This window comes from Schistocerca nitens, chromosome 2 (assembly GCF_023898315.1).
Source record: "Schistocerca nitens isolate TAMUIC-IGC-003100 chromosome 2, iqSchNite1.1, whole genome shotgun sequence".
Lineage (NCBI taxonomy): Eukaryota > Metazoa > Arthropoda > Insecta > Orthoptera > Acrididae > Schistocerca > Schistocerca nitens.
The window spans coordinates 579,009,049-579,029,529 of NC_064615.1; the positions used below are offsets into that span (position 1 = coordinate 579,009,049).

General features: G+C 44.6%; 1 protein-coding gene across 1 annotated transcript in view; it reads right to left on the reverse strand.

The window, feature by feature from the left end:
* LOC126236632 (SPRY domain-containing protein 7) overlaps positions 1–20,481 on the reverse strand; it is an 87,812-nt gene that overhangs the window by 41,282 nt on the left and 26,049 nt on the right. The window lies entirely within an intron of this gene.

Sequence of the window (20,481 nt, forward strand, 5' to 3'; positions counted from 1 at the left end):
TTTCCACAGGGTGTTTTCCAACAGGATAATGCTAGCCCATATACCACTGTTGTAACCAAAGATACTCTACAGTGTCTCGATACATTGCCTCAGGCTGCTCAATTACCCAATCTGTCTCCAACAGAACACATACGGGACATCAGATGACTACTCCAGCATCCTCCACAAATAGCAGTAAGCATCCCTATATTGACTGACCAATGGCAACAGGCATGGAATACCACCCCACAAACTGACATCCAACTTCTGTAGGACAATGCATGCATGTTTGCATGCTTCAATTCAGTATTCTAGTGGTTACACCAGTCATTAATTTACGATCATTTCACATTTGCAATGGCTTACATATCTCACTCCCATTAACGTATGATCTTGCAATGCTAATCACTGAAAAGGTATTTACAAGGGGAGGCCGCCAAATGTGAAATTCAGATTCGATTCATACTGCGCATAATAAAAGCTCATGGCCAGAGGTGTAATGTGGCAAAGCACCAAGATGCACTTCTCAGCCGTTGTCGAGAGCCTGGAGCCACGGTGGTGTCGGGCTCTCACCCTCTCTGAAGGTGGTAGGGAGGGCAAAATCCAATTGTCGAAGCAGGCGACAAAAGCAGACTCCAGGGGGCAGCAGGGCAGACACATACAACCCATACTGACGGTCGAGAGAATCGGCGAAGAAGGACTGATAAAAGGGGTGGTCAGGCATTGACAACAGCCGGCAGGCATACCGGCAAAGCAGTACGTCGCGCCGGTAGGTCAACGGTAATTCGGCAGCTACAGCATAAAGACTCTCGACGGGACTAGTGTAGAACGCTCCGGTCGCAAGGGGTAACCCCCAATGGTGGATGGAGTTGAGACGGCGTAAGAGGGATGGCCAAGCAGACGAGTACACGAGGCTCCCATAATCCAGCTTCGATCGGACTATGGACCGATACAAGCAAAGCAGGACAGTGCGATCCGCTCCCCAAGATGAACCACTAAGAACTCTGAGGACATTAAGGGAACGTGTACAACTGGCCGCCAAATAAGAGACATGCGGAGACCAACAAAGTTTCCTGTCCAATGTGAGCCCTAGAAACTTAGTTGTTTCCACGAATGGGAGAACAACGGGACCGAGATGTAAGGATGGCGGAAGGAACGCTTTATATCGCCAAAAGTTGATGCAAACCGTCTTCTCTTCAGAGAACCGGAAGCCATTTGCCATACTCCACGAGTATAGGCTGTCTAGACAACGCTGAAGGTAGTGCTCCAGGAGGCATGTTCTCTGCGCACTGCAGTAGATCGCAAAGTCATCGACAAAAAGAGAGCCTGAGACATTAGGTGGAATGCAATCCATAATTGGATTGATCGCTATGGCAAAAAGGGCTACGCTCAAGACGGAGCCCTGAGGCACTCCGTTCTCCTGGAGGAAAACGTCGGACAATACGGAACCCACACGTACCCTAAACTTTCGATCTGTTAAAAAGGCATCATTAAAAAGCGGCAGGCGACCGCGTAGACCCCACCTGTGCATAGTGCGGAGGATACCTCCTCTCCAACAGGTATCATAAGCATTCTCCAAATCGAAGAACACGGCTACCGTTTGGCACTTTCGCAAAAAGTTGTTCATGATGAATGTCGACAAGGTCACAAGGTGGTCAACAGCGGAGCGGCGGCGACGAAAGCTGCATTGAACATTGGTAAGTAGCCGTCGAGATTCAAGAATCCAAACTAACCGAGCGTTAACCATGCGCTCCATCACCTTACAGACACAGCTTGTAAGAGAAATGGGGCGGTATCTAGAAGGAAGATGTCTATCCTTCCCGGGTTTGGGTATAGGAACAACGACGGCATCACACAAACGCATGGGGATTCGACCTTCGGTCCAGACGCGATTGTAGGTACGAAGAAGGAAGCTTTTGCCTGCCGGAGAAAGGTGTGCCAGCATCTGAACGTGAATGGCATCTGGCCCCGGAGCAGAGGACCGGGACAGCGCAAGTGCACGTTCGAGTTCCCGCATAGTAAAGGGGGCATTATAATTTTCCAGATTCAGCGAGTGGAAGGAAGGTCGCCGAGCCTCTTTTGCCTTTTTTCCTGGGAAGGAAGGCAGGGTGGTAATGGGCGGAGCTTGAAACCTCCGCGAAAAAGCGGCCGAAGGCGTTGGAGACATCCACAGGATCAACAAGGGCCTCATTACCTGAAGTCAGGCCAGGTACCGAGGAGTGGGCCTTAATGCCCGACAGCCGGCGCAGGCCACCCCAGACGACAGAAGAGGGAGTAAAACTGTTAAAGGAGCTGGTGAAAGAGGCCCAACAAGTTGTTTTGCTGTCTTTGATGACTCTACGGCATTGCGCTCGGAGTCGTTTGTATCCAATACAATTCGCCAACGTAGGATGGCAGCGAAAGGTGCGTAAAGCAAGTCATCGAGCACGTATAGCGTCTCTACAAGCCTCATTCCACCAGGGGACGGAAACGCGACGTGAAGAAGAGGTAGTATGAGGAATGGAACGTTCGGCAGCATTGATGATAACAGCCGTGAGGCATTTGACCTGACTGTCACAACTGAGAAAATCGTGGTCCGGAAAGGTCGCCAGGGAGGAGTAAAGTCCCCAGTCAGCTTTCGGTATGTTCCAGCTCGAAGGACGTGGGGATGGGGTGTGGTGCAGGAGACGAACGACACAGGGGAAGTGGTCGCTCGAAGAGGTGTCAGGAAGGACATACCACTCGAACCGACAGGCAAGAGTGGTAGAACAGATCGAGAGGTCCAAGTGGGAGTAGGTATGAGTAGAGTCCGAGAGGAAAGTCGGGGCGCCAGTATTGAGGCAGACAAGATTGAGATGCTTGAAGACATCCGTCAAGAGGGAGCCTCTCTGACAGGATGCAGGAGAGCCCCAAAGGGGATGATGGGCATCGAAGTCACCAAACAATAAAAACGGCGGAGGAAGCTGAACAATCAGGTGCATCATGTCAGCCCGACTAACTGCGGATGACGATGGAGTGTAGACGGTACAAATGGAACAAGTAAAGGCAGAAAGAGTAATACGGACAGCTATTGCTTGGGGTGGGGTGGTCAATGGGATGGGATGGTAATAGACATCGTCCCGAACAAGCAACATGACCCCACCATGAGCTGGAATACCGTCCACAGGGGTGAGGTCAGACCGCTCTGAGGTATAGTGGGTAAAAGCAATACGGTCATTTGGGAGCAACTTGGTTTCCTGGAGACCAAGGACGAGTGGACAGTGCAGGCGGAGGAGCAGTTGTAATTCCTCCCGATTAGATCGAATACCTCTTATGTTCCAATGTAACAAAGCCATCGCTAATCAGAAAAAAGGGGGAACGAAACGGGTGAAGAGCTGGTCACCTCGACGGCCGCGGAGGGCCAGGTTTCGAGGGAACAACGCTACAACTGGCGGGAGATGGATCCTGTTCCATCGAGTCGTCGCCAACTGCGGCCGCTTTCCCTGGTTGCGTAGGAGGGGCAGCATCATTCGCCGACGAGAGGCCAGCTGAGCGCCTGGCAGCAGAGCATCCCGGCGAAACTGAGGACGGCCGGGAGCAGTGACTCACGGATGGAGCGTCAGACGAAACACGTCGGGGTGGAGAGGGGGATAGAGACTACTTATTGGAGGCCTTCTTGGAAGTCCGATGAGGCACGGGGATGGTGGGCTGGACCTGAAGAAGGTCCTCACGTGCGGGGTCCGTTTTGGAACACCGGACCTCGGTAGCCAGGGTCCGGAACGTTTCCCCGATGGACGCCTGAGAAGAGGATCGCTTCTCAGGCGGCGGAGGGGGAGGAGGAGGAAGGGTGGCCCCTGGGGCAGAGGGGGCAGGGGCCGCGAGGGAGGAGGATTTGGAAGGGAGGGATTTGGGAGGTGGAGGAATAGACCCCAGATGGGGTGAGGAGGTGGAGGGGGGACAGGATACGGGTGAGGATACTGTGGAAGGAGTGGACACGACCGAGGCAAACGAAGTTGTCAACGTCATGGGATGGAGGTGGTCATACTTCTTCCTGGCCTCAGAATAAGAGAGGCGATCCAAAGTTTTTAATTCTTGAATCTTCTTCTCCATCTGATACGCGGGGCAGTCTAAAGATCTAGGCGAGTGGATGCCAGGACAATTGACGCACCGAGGTGGTGGGGTGCATGTATGTTCCTCACGAAGAGGACGTCCACAATCGCCACAAAGGGGCTCAGCCTCACACCTTGACAACATGTGCCCAAAGCGCAAACACCGAAAGCAGCGCATAGGAGGTGGGACGTAAGGTCGCACGTCGCACCGGTAGCACATCACCTTTACATTCTCCGGGAGAACGTCCCCCTCGAAGGCGAGGATAAAGGCCCCGGTGTCGATGCGACGGTCTTTGGGGCCGCGCTGGACTCGCTGGACGAAATGCACGCCTCGGCACTCCAGGTTGGCCCTGAGCTCCTCATCAGATTGCAGCAGGAGGTCCCGATGAAAAATAACCCCCTGCGTCCTATTCAGTGCCAGATGCGGGACAATGGACACTGGGATGTCCCCTAGTCGGTCGCACGCCTTGAGCGCCGCCGACTGAGTTGCGGAGGTGGTCTTTATAAGAACGGACCCCGAACGCATTTTACTGAGAGCCTCGATTTCCCCGAAGATGTCCTCGATGTGCTGGACAAAGAACATGGGCTTGGAGGTGGCGAACGTCCCCCCATCGGTCCGAGAACAGACTAAATAGCGGGGGAAGTACTTCGCCCCAAGACGACGGGCCTGTCCTTCCTCCCAGGGAGTGGCCAAGGGGGAAAGGGCAGGAGAACCAGAACCAGAGACAGTACCTTTCTTTTTAAAAGACTCGGCCGCAGAGCGACCCGATACATGTTGACGTTTCATCTGCGAAACGTCCGCCCCGATACCACCCACTCCGACCAGGGGCTCTCCCCACGGGCGCCACCCAGCCTCAGCAAGGGCCACCTGGCAGGATGACCGTTGCCGGGAGTCTTGATGCCCCAAGGAGATGGGCATCTACTCCTTGGCCGACATGGGGAGGGTGCAGCTCAGGTATCGGCAGTACGATCCCTGTGTTGTCAGGGGGCTACAACCTAGAGGGTACATGACGACCCCATCACAACGGGCTGGCTACCGTGCTGGATTTCGGGTGCCATGGAAAGTCCATCATGATCGTAGGTGCAGATGGGGACGCACTATGGGTGTAACTTGTACAACCCATCAGGTGTTTAGGCCCAATTTGAGGAATAGCGGGTGTGGTTACAACGCCGTTACAATGCTGAGTGACAAGGTCTTAGTGCACTGAGGACCAGTGAGACACCACGTAAGGTGTCCTTCCCCAGAAGTCTCGTACTTCTGTAGAATTTTGAAAAATGGAGGTCAAACCCCAAGGGGGACCATCACATGGAAGGCCGAAACGGTTGAAACTCCTTTTAGTCGCCTCTTACGACAGGCAGGAATACCTCGGGCCTATTCTTACCCCGGACCCGCAGGGGGGAAGAGTGAACAGTGATCACAGCACTGCATCAAGCCATGCACAAGGCAAACAAATGCCTCAGCCAAAAATCAAATCAGGTATCATGCCTGTTCCAGAGTTTTTAGCCAAATGCAAAAATTCTCCGAGTTTTCCAGAACAAAAGAGCTCCCTGTTTTTTAGGACTCTGTACAGTCCTTGCTATGAATTTTAGTAATACAATCAATGTTTTATATCTTCATTTTACAAAAAGAGAGATAGCAATACAGCTTGCTTACCTTACAGTACAAGTCACGTTATGTTAAGATCTGCCTTGTAAAATTTTAAATCCACAAGTTAAATCTGCTTTTACCAACACAACTGTCCATTTTATAGAGTACGGTTTATTAAGCTACTGTTTGATTTAGTAGATAATATTTTGAATTTTTAACATGAGTAAAATTCATTATTTTTGTAGACCATTTTCACACGAAGCTACTGTATGCTCAATTTGTAGATATTAAATGGAACCTTAACATGAGAAGTCCAGTTAAATTAACACCACCTAATGGCCACAGCTTGTTATTTAACATAGTCTGCCTCACTCAACAGCATTGGTCACACTAGAAGAACCAATGTGAACTGAACAGAGAGAGTATCAAGATTTAAATGGGGTATGTCATCAGCTTCTTCTATAAATGGAATATTGAAATTCTTACAGAAATTATTTCTCATTTGTGTTTGTGTGAGATTCTGGTGATGGCTGCAGACGAAATGGGCTCACAAGTTGCCAAGGTTGTTTTGCCTATGCTGCAGAAGTTTCGCATGAAAGCCCTTACACATCCTTAATACAACACTGATCTTTCCCCATATGATTTCCATATTTTTGGAGCCCTCAAGAAAGACATTTTTGTGGCCATCTATTTGCTTCAGATCCCTGGGTACAATCATGGTTCTGTAGACAACCACAAACATTTTTTCATTAAGGCATTGACCGTCTTGTCTCACTGGGATAAAGATATTAACAGCTGTGTAAATTACTTCTGAAATAATAAACAGTTGACTTGCTTGATTTCCACCCATGTCTGTCTTCTGACTGCACCTTATACATGGATGTGAATTTTTATCGAAGTGAGACTGCTGAAAATCGCATCATGGTCCAAACTTCGAATCACGAGGTATTTGAAGGTTGATTGACAGTGTAGTAAACAAAATTCACGGTAGCCAGCATCGGATATGAGAAGTCATTGCCATGTAAGATGGCTTAGGTAGGCATAAAAAATGCACGTCAGCACAATGAGTGTTCAAAGTACTGTGTCCAGAGGCCTGGTGTAAGAGTACTAAAAGGACCAAAAATAAAAATAAGGCACAGGGTGCAGGGGTGGACAGCTTCCAGCTACGACATTTTTTAACAGTCCTAAGTAGTGCAAAAGGGAGGAAAAACGGTCCATCATAAAATTATGTACTGTCAAGAGTTAGATGTAGGAGAAATTATACCACGTGTCATTCAGAGAGTCTCCATTCGAGCCATTGGGTTAAGCCAATACATTACAAACAGCACCAACACTCCTCAAAGAGGATTTACTGATGTCACTGCAGACCAGAACTGCTAGCAGAGGCGTGGAAAGCCACTGTTCAGAGAGAAAATGTCGGGTGTTGGAAGAGGTTGGATATGTAACAGATTGCAGATTGACCTCTATGGCATAAGCAGCTTCATTTTCGCTCATGCCGAGTTAACAATGTCCGAGTACAGTCATGTCTGAAGTGAATATGGTTGGTGCTGATGCAATATATTTTGGTTGGGGACAATCTACACAGACAATGATAAACCGAGCAAAACTTATGCCATGTGATACACCATCACACCAACTGATGTCAGTAAGTGGGGTGATGTGGCCTGTCTAGTAGTTTAATGTTTGAATGTTGTGATTATTTTGTCACTGATTACCTCTTTCTTGGGTTAAGACTATTTTTGTGTCTCTGAGAATTATAGGATTATTGATTGCCAGTAGATCCTGAAGCATCCTGACGTGGTGTTAAGTCCCACATGGCAGAGAGCATAAAACATATGCCACAGAACACAGCAATGCTGTGGTAGTTTAGAATTTTAATTCATACACGAGCAACTGTTTCATTCAAGGGGGGTAGTGCCAAGTTGACTGCAGGTAGCTACTGGTGTGTGAGCTCAATTTCTGATAAATGCACTTTTAATTTTGCACAATTGATGTAATGAATGTACACTGAGCAAATTGGACACTGAACCTCACCAATATGTTAAGAATTTACCAGATTTGTTGGCTACTCTTCCTTGGTCATGTTAAGAAGCAAAGCGTACTAGCAACTGCACTACAGGTCAGGGCAGGTAACTTTAAGAGGACGAAGATGTGCATATGGACTTTGAAGATGCAGTACTAACAAGCAGGTCTGCATTGTAATTGAGTCATGCACCCAATATGCTTTTGCTTCCTGGTACATTGTTGGTTAGGATTCATGAAGTTATTTTCTCTCTATGTAAACTGGAGTGTTTTGTTCCAATTATCATCCAAAAGACAATCAACTGATTTCAAACATGAAAGGAAATAATGGTAGTTCAGAGTCATCAAGGAAGTAACTGGCTATGGCAGGCTAGAAGTAAACTAATACTGACAGGCCACATCGGCAACATAATTAAGATTAAAATTTCACATTTAAGTTGTTTTGGAAAAATTTTCTGCTGCACTATCATCTACCAGAGAGCAAGTCAATGATGGCTAGCCAACGAAAGACTAGAAAACATAAGCCAATTGTTTGTTTGTTGTTCGTGGATTGAGCTCACTCAGCAGCATAGTCATAAATGTCCGTCCAAAATTAGCATCCAATTACAAAACAGACATTAATAACAAAAATAGATAACTGTAGAAAAAGTAAACTGAATCAATAGCAAACATCAAAGTAAAACGAGTAGAAAAATAAATTATGCTACCCAAAATATGCATTTCAATTCAAAACTATGTTTGTAAAAACACCGCAATTGCCTGCCCAAAATTTTTAAGGATGAATTTTATTCTCCACATAATTTTAAAAGATATCCAACACCTGTAGTGTCACAATCCAAAATAAAGGGAGTACCACCAGCTAATGTACTTATTGTCTACTAACCAAAATGCGGCACACACATCAAGCACTGGTGGCGCCTTTAGACAGACAAGCAAGATGTGCCCCATACAAATGTGATCTAGACTTACCTTGTACCATCTACGTGAGTAAATGGAGGCATACCATGATCATTTAGTTAGTGTAACAGTATAATAACAGCCAATCTCTTTCTCTAAAATCAACAACTATCATTTTCAAGAAAGACATATTACTGAATGAAAGCAAAAACCATATTCATCCATGACACTTCCCTTACAGACCTCTGTAGTTGCTATCTTGTTACCATAAATTTGATATGCCCAGTACCACACAAAGTGATAACACTATCCTTTTACAAGGGAGAAGGTGTCCTGAACAGATTTTTCTCCTGGTAATTGTGCCAGATACTTTGAAGAACACTCAGAGAATCCAAGCTGATGCAAAATTTTATCTCCTTGAAAGTTCTCACTCATAACTACGCATCAAATACAGTGAATCCCCCTAGGCAGATGTATTCTTATGATTTTATCTGGCAAAATCACAAAACTGCATAGAAAGTACTCATGCTTGAGGTCATCATGCTGTACCATTGAACAGTCAAGATGCATACTGAAAAAATAATGGAAAGCATTCTGACAGCACAGTCCACCTCTGCAGCTGTGTGGTCAGCACAGATGGCTGCCATGCTTAGAACTTGGGTTCAATTCCTGGTACTGCTAAGGGTGTTTCCTTTGACTGATACGGAGTGCACTCAGCCTCGTGATACCAATAGAGGTGCTAGTTGATGGGAGTAATAGCAACTCCATGGTTTGGGAAGTCTGCAAAAACGACCGGGAGACAACTGGGGAGATTATGTGGCCAGTTAGTTTTTAATCTGCATTTCTTGATGATAACCTTCCACCAGTTATTTAAGAAATTTCTCACTGGATCCTACACAAATGCTTGGGTAGGGCTTGTCCTAAGAGTCTGGTACAACTGTGCTTGCTTCATCACCACTAAATTAAAGATTTTTGAATAAGATGTTGGGCAAGCCCAAGATGCTACGTGCATCCTCCACTTGGGAGTAAACAAATAATCAGGAAGGAAGTAAGTCAGAGTTTAATGTCCCATCAATGACGTCACTAGATGATAGAGCCCAAACTCAAAACAAGCTCTGTTCTTTTAAAGAAAGCCATCCCAGCACTCACTTGAAACTACTTAAGCAATCTTTTATATTACTTATGACTAAATCTCGTACCCAGACCAAATTGCAGACTGCTTATGTTAACAGTTTCCAGAGGGTAACAAAAATTTGATTTGAATATTTTATACAATTACTGAATAATATTTAAAATGTTGTCATAACTTGCTCGTTAAGACGTATAATGTTATGCTAAAGGTTTAACACAGTAAGATAACTATTGCAGTCAGAAACAGTGTGCATGCCTAGAGGCAGCATAACTCATGTTGCACAAATTTCCAAGATTATATTCATCCAGTATTTGAGAATGAGATCACTTTGCAACTACCAACAAAGTTTAAACATGAAACTTTCTGGCAGATTAAAACTGTGTGCCGGACCGAAACTCTAACTCTGGTCCCGAGTTAGAGTCTCGGTCCAGCACACAGTTTTAATCTGCCAGAAAGTTTCATATAAGCGCACACTCCGCTGCCGAGTGAAAATCTCATTCTGAAACTTTAAACTTAATTTTGAACCTTTTCTTTCTTACAAACTTAATATCAAATATTTAACACATAACTACACTGTAAAGCAGTAAGATTTATAAATACCTGGGAGTTCAATTCTTTAAAGAAACAGGGGCGGGGAGGGGGGGGGGGCAGTTACTGGTGAAAACCTAACTATAAATAGCTGAGTAGGTATTTGAAACCCACTTCTCCCAAATGAGATTCTGAACTACTGAGCCACACTGCACAATAAAATTTTAGTACTTATGACACACCTGCAGTCCATCTTCTCCCAATGATTATAGTGTAACAAACCTCTCTGTTAAAGCTGCACAAGGTATTTAGGAACGATGAATGATGATCATTAACAGCTGAAGAAAATTTATTTAATGTAGTTTGGAAAGCGGGGAAACCCTTGCTGAGCTGACAGGCTAACATCTGAATGATTAAAAGTATGAGAATAAAGTACTAATATGTACAACAAATGATGCATAGAAGTAATAAACAGGAACAATGGATAGAATGGATGAGATCATAGGAGTGCAGGGTAATTTCAGTCCTGTGAAACATAATTTGAGCAACAGGAGTGAGTCAATTAAAAGAGCATTTAAGGTAGTGGAGGATAAAATATTGGGCAGGGCAATGCACCCATATCAGGAGAAGGATTGAGTGTGTGGGGGAACCAAAAGTAATAGGTGACACAAACTAAAAGGAGAGTATGTGTAAAGAATATGTATCAGGACACTATCTGTGTCAGGCATTTATATAAGGATGTAGGAGTTGGCCTTCTGTTGAAGGCAGTGTATGGCTGATGTCTACAGAATTAGGCTGCCAACAATTCGTTTGACTGACTCCCGAATTGCGAGGTATAAATGCATTTTACTGATTTTTGTAGTTCACCTGTAAGTCCAGGTACTCCATGAATGATGTGAAGGAATGTGTCTGAGCCTTGTGTGTACTAGTAATAATGTCAGAAGAGGAATTTGGCAAGTAGGGGCAACAAGTGGTGGTGGTTGGTTAGAAGCATGCAACTCCTTGGGTTCAGTGTCTAAGGGATTGAAACCGACTGACGGCATAAGAGTGTGTACCGAAATGCATGACTTATAGTTACTGGATGACGGCAAACAAAGAGAAATCTACCTTCATCCTAGTGTAAAGTTTTATGTGGCTTTGTGGTCAAGTAGCATATTGTGCATTTGTAAGGAAATTTTATACCATGCCCATGGATACCTATAATTATTCGTTTGTATTTTAAAAACACCATGACTGGTTTGTAGTGGAGGTTAGTCTAAGATGAATTCAGTTAGAGGACTGGAAAAAATCTGAACAGCTTAAGCTCATTGTGCCACACATATAATCAGAAACAGTCATTATACATATGAATGCATGAACTAAAATTTAACAAACATGTTGTGTAATGGATTAATTAAGAATTTTCCGACAAGAATTGTTCGTCTAATGGTTATGTAGATTTGTACATTTTATAATGGAAAGGACATTTATTCAAGGTGGGGCATATACAGGGTGGTCCATTGATCGTGACTGGGCCAAATATCTCATGAAATAAGCATCAAACGAAAAAACTACAAAGAACGAAACTTGTCTAGCTTGAAGGGGGAAACCAGATGGCACTATGGTTGGCCCGCTAGATGGCGCTGCCATAGGTCAAACGGATATCAACAGCGTGGTTTTTTTTTTTTTTTTTTTTTTTTTTTTAAATAGGAACCCCCATTTTAATTACATATTCATGTAGTGCGTAAAGAAATATGAATGTTTTAGTTGGACCACTTTTTTCGTAACAACTCAGGACAGCTCGCCTACTGGATAGTGGAGGTTCAGCAGTCTCAGCATAAAGGCTCTCCACGAGGCTAGTGTAAAAAGCTCTAGATGCTTAATGCAATCCACTGTGCTGGACAGACTCTATACATCGAGGAATAGACAGCCATGCAGAGTAGTAACTTATGCTTCCAACATCCTATTTTGAGCACACTAAAGCACAATATAGGCGGAGGGGGACCACTCAGTCCATTCCCCAGGAGGTACCACTCAGAACACAGAGTGTTGAGGGATTGCAAACAGCGAAACGGAATATATGAAATGTGTGAAGACCAGCAGTTTTCTGTCAAACATAAGTCCCAAGAATTTGGCAACATCCACAAATGGAAGGTCAACAGGGCCTAGATGTAGGAAGGTGGATAAAACACGGATGGTCTTACTGGGAGAAAATCTGAATCCGGTTTCGATGCTCCGCAAGTGGAGGCGATCAAGACATCCTTGAAGACGTCGTTCAAGAAGGCTGGCCCATTGAAAGTTGTAGTGGATAGTAAGATCGACAAAGAGGGAGCCCAAGACACCTGGAAGGAGACAATCCATAATTGGATTTATGGCGATGGCAAAAAGTACAACACTTAGCTGGGAGCCCTGGGGCACCCCATTTTCTTCGGAGAAAGTGCGGGATAGAGCAGTGTTCACCCACACCTTAAATGTGTGCACTGTCATTAATTCATTGATGGAAAGGGACAGCCAACCTCAAAAGCCCCAAGGGAACAGTGTCCGGAGGATGCCTGTCCTCCAAGTATCGTATGCCCTCTCCAGATCAAAAAATATAGCTACCATTTGGCATTTCCTGAGAAAACTGTTCATGACATAAGTGAATAGAGCAACAAGGTGGTGAACTGCAGAACAACACTTTCAGAAACCATATTGGGCAGTTGTACAAGGTTTCGGGATTCCAGCCACCAGCCTAAACAGCAATTTACCATACACTCCAAAACCTTACAAACATTACTCGTGAAAGAGAGTTTTGTCCTTTCCAGGTTTCAGAACAGTAAAGGTGATAGCTTCCCGCCATCTTCTGGGAAAGGTACTGTCGACCCAAAGTCAACTGTAAAGGCAATGGAGGTAGCACAGACTAGGGTATGATAGATGCAACGACATTTGGACATGGATACCGCCCAGTCCCAGAGCAGAAGGGCAAGAGGAGGAGAGTGCTTGTTTGAGTTCCTGCATAGAAAAAAACGGCATTATAGCTTTCACAATTTTCAGAGGAAAAAGCAAGAAGTTGCTCTTCCATTACCCGTTTCTTCACGAGAAAGACTGATGGGTAACTGGAAGAGCTTGAAATCTCAGCGAAGTGTTGACCCAATGAGTTAGCGATTCCGAATGGGTCCACTAAGGTATCCTGCATGAGAGTTAGCCCAGAGGTCAGGGGAAAACTAGACGTGCCAGATATCTGTTGGATTCAACCCCAAACAACTGATGAGGGAGTGAAGGTATTAAAGGAGCTGGTAAAGAAATCCCAGCTTGCCTTCTTGCTTTCATGTGTGACGCAACGGCATAGCGCACGTAACTGTTTATAGTGGATACAGTTGGCAAATGTAGGATGGTGGCGGAAAACGTGAAGAGCATGTCTCCACTCACGTATCGCGTCATGGCACGCCTCATTCCACCAAGGAACTGGGGAGCACCAGGGCAAAGGGAAGGTATGAGGTACTGAACGTTCTGCGACTGTAAGAATAAACTCCGTAACATGAGTGACATGATCGTCGATGCCAGGAAATTGATGGTCAATCAGTGTTGCTAGAGAGAAGAAAAGTATCCAACCGTCTTGAGAAAACAAAGCATCTTGGGCACGTAGATGGCAGTCGCAGCTGTAATCTAAGGACACATGGAAAATGCTCACTCAAGTGTGTATCAGTAAGAGTGAACCATTCGAAGCACCGAGCTAGCCGAACAGTACTGACCGAAAAGTCCAAGCAAGAGTAGGTTGACTTGGAGGCAACCAATAAATGTAGTTTCCCCGTGCTGAGACAAACAAGACCCGCTTGGTGGCACAGGTAAAGCAATAAGGAGCCTCTCAGATAAGGATGTGGGGATTCCCAAAGTGGGTGGTGGGTCATGGAGTCTCCAACCAGGTAATAGGAGGGTGGGAGCTGACCAAGGAGATGAAAAGAGATCGGCTTTTGCCATTGGTGTGGATGATGGAATGTATATCATACAAAGAGAGAAGGTGAATCCAGAAAGGGAAAGACATATAGCGACAGTGTGGAAGAAACAATGTAAGTGGATTCGGTGAAAATGGACAGGTCATGGAGAAGAATTCTAAGCCCCCACATGCCGGAATGCCAGCAACAGAGGAGAGATCAAACCGGACTGATTGGAAATGAGGAAAGACAAAGTGATCATGAGGACATAGTTTTGTTTCCTGAAGACAGAAGATGACCAGGGAGTAGGATCGTAAGAGGATTGACAGTTCATCTCGACTGGAGTGAATTCCGCGGATATTCAAAAGGATAACTGACATAAGGTGAACAAAAAAGGAAAAATCTCACCACGGTTGCCATCAACTCTGTGACCACTGAGAGCCGGCGGCCAATGGCGAGGAATACCATTCAGCCAGAGGCAGAAGATCCCGATCAATAGGTTGTTTGGGGGTAGCTCCTGCCGCCAGTGATCGGCTGGTTGATAGGCCGCAGTGAGTCTTTGTGACATGGAAGACTGATGAGGGTGGCTACTGCTGGGGGGCACTGTAGAAGGGACATGCCGTGGCAAAGGAGAGGTGGTGTTTCTTAAGAACCTTCTTGGAAGCAGAATGTTGAGATGGAGGAGTTGATTGTTGTGAGGTCTGGGGGACGTAAAAAATCTTCACAAGTAGGCTCTTTTTTGGAAGTCCAGGCATCCGATTTTGGGGCCCTTGATTTAGCAGGAGCCAATGAAGGTTGATCATTAGAGTGAGTGGGTGGAAGTGGGGAGGCTGAACGGGCCCTCTTTGGGCTGGCCAATCTGGCAACCGTAGCGGTGACATCACAAATCTGCATGGCCACCTCCTTAGTAGGTCGAGGAGAGGTGAGGACAGGTGAGGACAGTGCTATATTTACTCGCTGGCAGCACAGTTGGCTTTCTACTGGCGAACAACTCATTTGCAGCAAAGGTAGAAACCTTTTCCTTCACTTAGATTTCCTGAATAATTCGTTCATCTTGAAAAATAGGGTAATCTGTAGAGGAAGTAGCATGGTCGCCCATACAGTTGACGCAACAAGGGGATGGGGGTGAACAATCACCCTCATGGGCATCCCTGTCACAGGTAACGCATTTGGCTGGATTGGAACACGACTGACGGGTATGATTAAACCTCTGACACTGATAGCAATGCGTAGCATTGGGGATGTAAGGGCAAACTGAAATTATCTCATAGCCTGCTTTAATGTTCAATGAAAGCTGAACTCTGTCAAACATCAAGAAGAGAGAGTGGGTCGATACCAATGCCTTTTCAACCCTCTTCATTACTCAATGTACGTCCGTTACTCCTGATCAGACAGGTAATTTTGAATGTCCTCATTTGATAATCCATCTAGTGATCTTGTATAAACCAGCCCGCGCAATGAGTAAAGTACGGTGCACTTCCACCCAGACAGGGGAGTTGTGTAGCAGTGTAGTTCGGAGCAATTTGTGTGTCTGGACGGTACTGTGTTTCTAACAACAAGGTGCCATTTTGTAACCTGGAACTAGACTTTACAGAACCTGCCATTGCATCGACACCTTCCTGAATAATGAAAGGGTTTACTGTTAAGAAATCTCGACCTTCGACAGATCAAGAAACAACCAAGAACTTTGGCACTGATGGAAGAATTTTCTGTGGCTGAGGCTCATCTAGATTTCTCTTGTTGGCAGAAGTTGAAGTAGAAGAAACAATTGCGAATTTACCCCCATCCCCAATGATTACCTGCATCTTCGATGGCACGCTTTTTCCTAGAGGGGGCCATCTTCCAGAGAGCACTCCCATCTTAGGTGACTCTCCACACCTCAGGTCAAACTCTCCACCCCACCTCCCCTCCCCGAGAAACGGACAGAGACCAATCGGCATGTCAGATGTTTGGAAGGTACCAGATCGGGTAATCACCCCTCTCTGGGCATGGCCTTTACCAGGGGTATGAAAGTGTCCTACTTGTCTACTCTGAGCTGGGAATTATGCATTACCCTGTCACGGGCTGTGTGTGTGTGTGTGTGTGTGTGTGTGTGTGTGTGTGTGTGTGTGTGTTGGTCTTCCGACATGCACAGGGAGGAAAAAAAAGGAAATTGGAGAAACAAAGAAAATGAAAGAAGAGAAGAATTCTCAAACTCCAGAGCAGAGAAGAAGGTAATGAGAAGAATCACAGAAAGATAAGGACAAAGTAAGGACTGATACTTTACATTGTAGAGATAAAAAGAAGAGAAATCACTTCATTCATTCACAAGTGACCATCTCCGGACGTAGGTGCAAAACATACTCCCAAAGAGCGGGAGAAGGGGAAGGGATAGGGCGCAAGGGGGGGGGATCAGAGACAGGGAGAAATGTGGAAAGGGAAGGTATGCAGCCCGGAAAGGAAAGAGACCCCTCATGGGTCCATGGATTCGTGACATCTGCACCCACTAACCCTACCATCAGCTCTACCAACTGAAATCAGGACTCATCTGACCAGACCACAGTTTTCCAGTCATCTTAGGGTAGAACCAATATGGTCACAAGATCAGGAGAGGAGGTGCAGGTGATTATGTGCTGTTAGCAAAGGCACTCACATTGGTCATCTGCCGCCATAACCCATTAACACCAAATTTTGCCGCACTGTCTTAATGGGTACATTAGTTCTACATTCTATGTTTATTTTTGCGATTACTTCACGCAGTGTTGCTAGTCTGTTAGCACCGACAATTCTACACAAACGCTGTGCTCTCTGTCATTAAGTGAAGGTCATCTGCCACTGTATTGTCCATGGTGATATGGCCACTTCATTGTCTGTGGTGATAGATAATACCTGAAATGTTGTATTCTTGGCATACGCTTGACACTGTGGATCTTGGAATACTGAATTCCCTAACGATTTCTGAAAAGGAATGTCCCATGCATTTAGCTGCAACTACCATTCCACGGTCAAAGTCTTAATTCCCATCGTGCAGTCATAATCACAACAAACCTTTTCACACAAATCACCTGAGTACAATTGACAGCTCCGCTGATGCACTGCCCTTTTCTACCTTGTGCACACAATACTGTCATCTGTATATGAGCATATCACTATTCCATGACTTGTCATCCCAGTGTATATGTGCAGCTGTCGATATAATGTTTCGAGATCAAATAGGAGAGGTTCCTGATTCGAGCAATTCTGGCTGGCTTTATGGGATACTGTGCTGCTGACATACTGTTGGTGTTATCCTATTTGGCTGTGTGCACTGAGACTGGTATGAGCAAAAGGTGTGTTGGACCAGTTTTTTTGTCATTAAGTGTGTGCCGAGTTTGTTAAGTATAGCTGTTTGGGTGAGCTGATGATAGCTGTAAAAACTGATGACTCTTAGGTTAGAAATGCTAAGAATGTGTCTAGATCATCCTATGGGAACATAGGTGAGGGAGACTGTTGTTTCTGGGGGTGGGTATTTTATGTGGTTTTTAGGATGGTGGGCAGATGCAAGGGGTTAATAGAGTTGTGTGTGTGTGTGGGGGGGGGGGGGGGTTACCTTAACTGATTTCTGATTGTCCTCTTGATGGGGATTTGGACCTTAGAGGTTTTTGCCATCCGACTGAACTGTAGCGTAGAGTTTAAGGATTATTCAACAGGGGCTTGCACTAATACTGCAGGGGATTATTTGGGGGGAGAGGGGGCTGGTAAGTCTGTTATAGGGAGGGGGAAGAGGCACACTTCAACACTACAATCTCATTCTGACTGGTATTGTTGGAGGAAAAGTGTACCCAATAATTTATGTTGGTTTTTGTTGGGGTTGGGCATTGATTGGGAACGACTGAGGGAGCATGGTTTGGGGGTTAGCACCGAGTTGTATGTGGGACGATCACATCACTAGCTTTGTTGAGATACACAGATTAAGCTAAACATACGATACCAACAGTGTTTTTCTTGAATTTTTTGGTTCTGTTAACCAAAGAATTCGCATATATCATTTTTCAGTTAATATTTGTTTTAGTATGACTTATTATCGTATATTTAGTTTACCTGCCCAGAACTATCAACTTCCCGTAGCTGTCCCATGAATTTAATTTTATTGTTTGAGTTAAATATTTTGCATGTTATTTATGTTTGCTCGCAGGTGTAATGAGTGATGGTGTGGTTGCTAGAAATATGGGTGACTGCCAGCTTGATGATGCCATGGGTGAAAGTAGATAGGAAGAGGGAACTTCCTGTAATCCCAATATTTAGATTACTCTATTTTTATAATTATTTTAAGTTACTGGCACACTATTGTAGAAAAAATACTCATTTCTTAAAACTTTAAAAACAAAAAGTAACTTTGGTAATTAGGTAATAATATATCAATTCATTAAGCGTAAAATATGCATTGTTACGATAACTGTGAAATTAAAAATGTTGAATCAGAACAGCTGTGGACCCAAGGAGTGGTTTTGGGAAGAAGGGCATCACATTTTGCTACTGGCTCCATTGTGCCCCCTCCTCTCACCTTACACATATAACTCGCTGTCACCCCAATATTCAATGTGTCACAGAAGCCTGTGATTTTAATTACAAAAGTAAAATAATAACTATAATTTGTTTAGAGTGATATTTTTTTACATTACTGTAATATAGCTCTTAAGAAACTGCTGATCACAGAAATACATATTTCAAAAAGTGTTTGTCAGAAAATCTGAGAAGTTTGCGTATCATACAACCGAATAAAAACTGATAGTGACAAACACACTTAATTTTGACAATGTCTTAACTTACAAGATAGAGGGTACCTCAGGAGGAATGGTCAACATTCAGGTGTATGACAGGAATAATCATTTGAATCAAAGAAGTCTAATAAGCATTGGTTTTAAGATGCATACCTTAAGGGCTAAGAGCACTTTTTCATCTTCACTAGTCTGAAACACCTCTCCTGCTAAACAAGTGTTCATAGCTCATAACATATGCATTTTACAGTCTATGTTCACTAGACAATTTTTTTTCTTGCTCTGGCCCACATTACCAGAAAAACAGAGTTTGCAGTAGAAGATATTTTTCACTGTTTGAAGATGAAGTGTTCATAGCTCTTCAGATATGCATTTTAGAGCCCATGTTTACTATTCTTTTTACTTTGAATGATTGTTCCTGTCATGCCCCTAATTATTTCCTTGGGACATGCTGTATGAAGTCTAAGTGCGCATTCACCATTATCAGTATTTCATTAGTCTGTGCAATAGTAAACACGGGTCTGAAGTCTACGCACAAACATAGGAAATGCAGCTACTTTCATTCATTCCCATCTACATTTAAGAAAGCCAGTCTTTATTACTAGGTTTTTCTTCATGGAGGGTCTTTTATGGTTTCTGTCTGGCTTGATTTACTGTGAATTGCCAGTTCTACTTCTGGAACACACAGAGTGTGCAGAGCTTACTGGTGGCAGAAGCCATAGTTACCCTGTGAAGGTGCAATAGCTTGTGACAAATCTAGATATGCTGAAAGTCAGTAGCTACACAAGAAGTTTTTAGGATATTATAAGGACATACAGTCTCCGGTTTCATGTAACACAGAAACAACTAGCACATTACTAGACCACGTTCGATCAAATACATCAACAGACAGACAAAAGGTACATGTTATAAATACCATTGTTGCAGACCATTTTGGACAAACAACTGAACTGCGAAACTGAGAATAATGTAGTGACTGAATTCAGACAAACTAACCTTAGAAATTTGAGCAGGCTAGAATTTTTGCTAAACGAAGAAAAGTGAGATGATATGCACATAGAGGACAGTGTAGAAAAGAGCTGGGAATCTTTCTGTGGTGTATTAAGACACCACATAGATACAGATTGTCCTAAAATATGCAGAGCTATCAAGGGCAAACCAAACAAAAAACTGTTCACCACAAAACCTAAAAAAAGCAAATGATGAACTGATTGAAGTCTTTGAAACATATAAGAAAGGAAAAGTTCAGTTTTTTTCTTTTTTTTTTTTTGTGGGGTTTAAGGGCGCTCAACTACTGAGGTCATCAGCGCCCAGTCACAGTAGTTAGAGCACATGGAATCTAGTAAAACTCAAGGGGAGGGGGGGACATCAGAAAGTCCTGACAAAGATGCAGATAAAGGACGTAAAAAAGCTAGATGTCTTTGGACAAGCCAGTCAAAGTAATAAAACGCAGAACACGAGCAGCTGCTCGAGCGTCATCAGCTAAAATATCCGGTAAAGTAGATGGCAGGGACAAGGACAACACGAGATTGACTAAAACGGGGACACGACAATAAAACATGGTGCACTGTTAATGCTTGACCACAAGGGCACTGCGGGGTTGGGTCACCGGAGAGCAGGTAGCGGTGGCTAAACCGGCAAT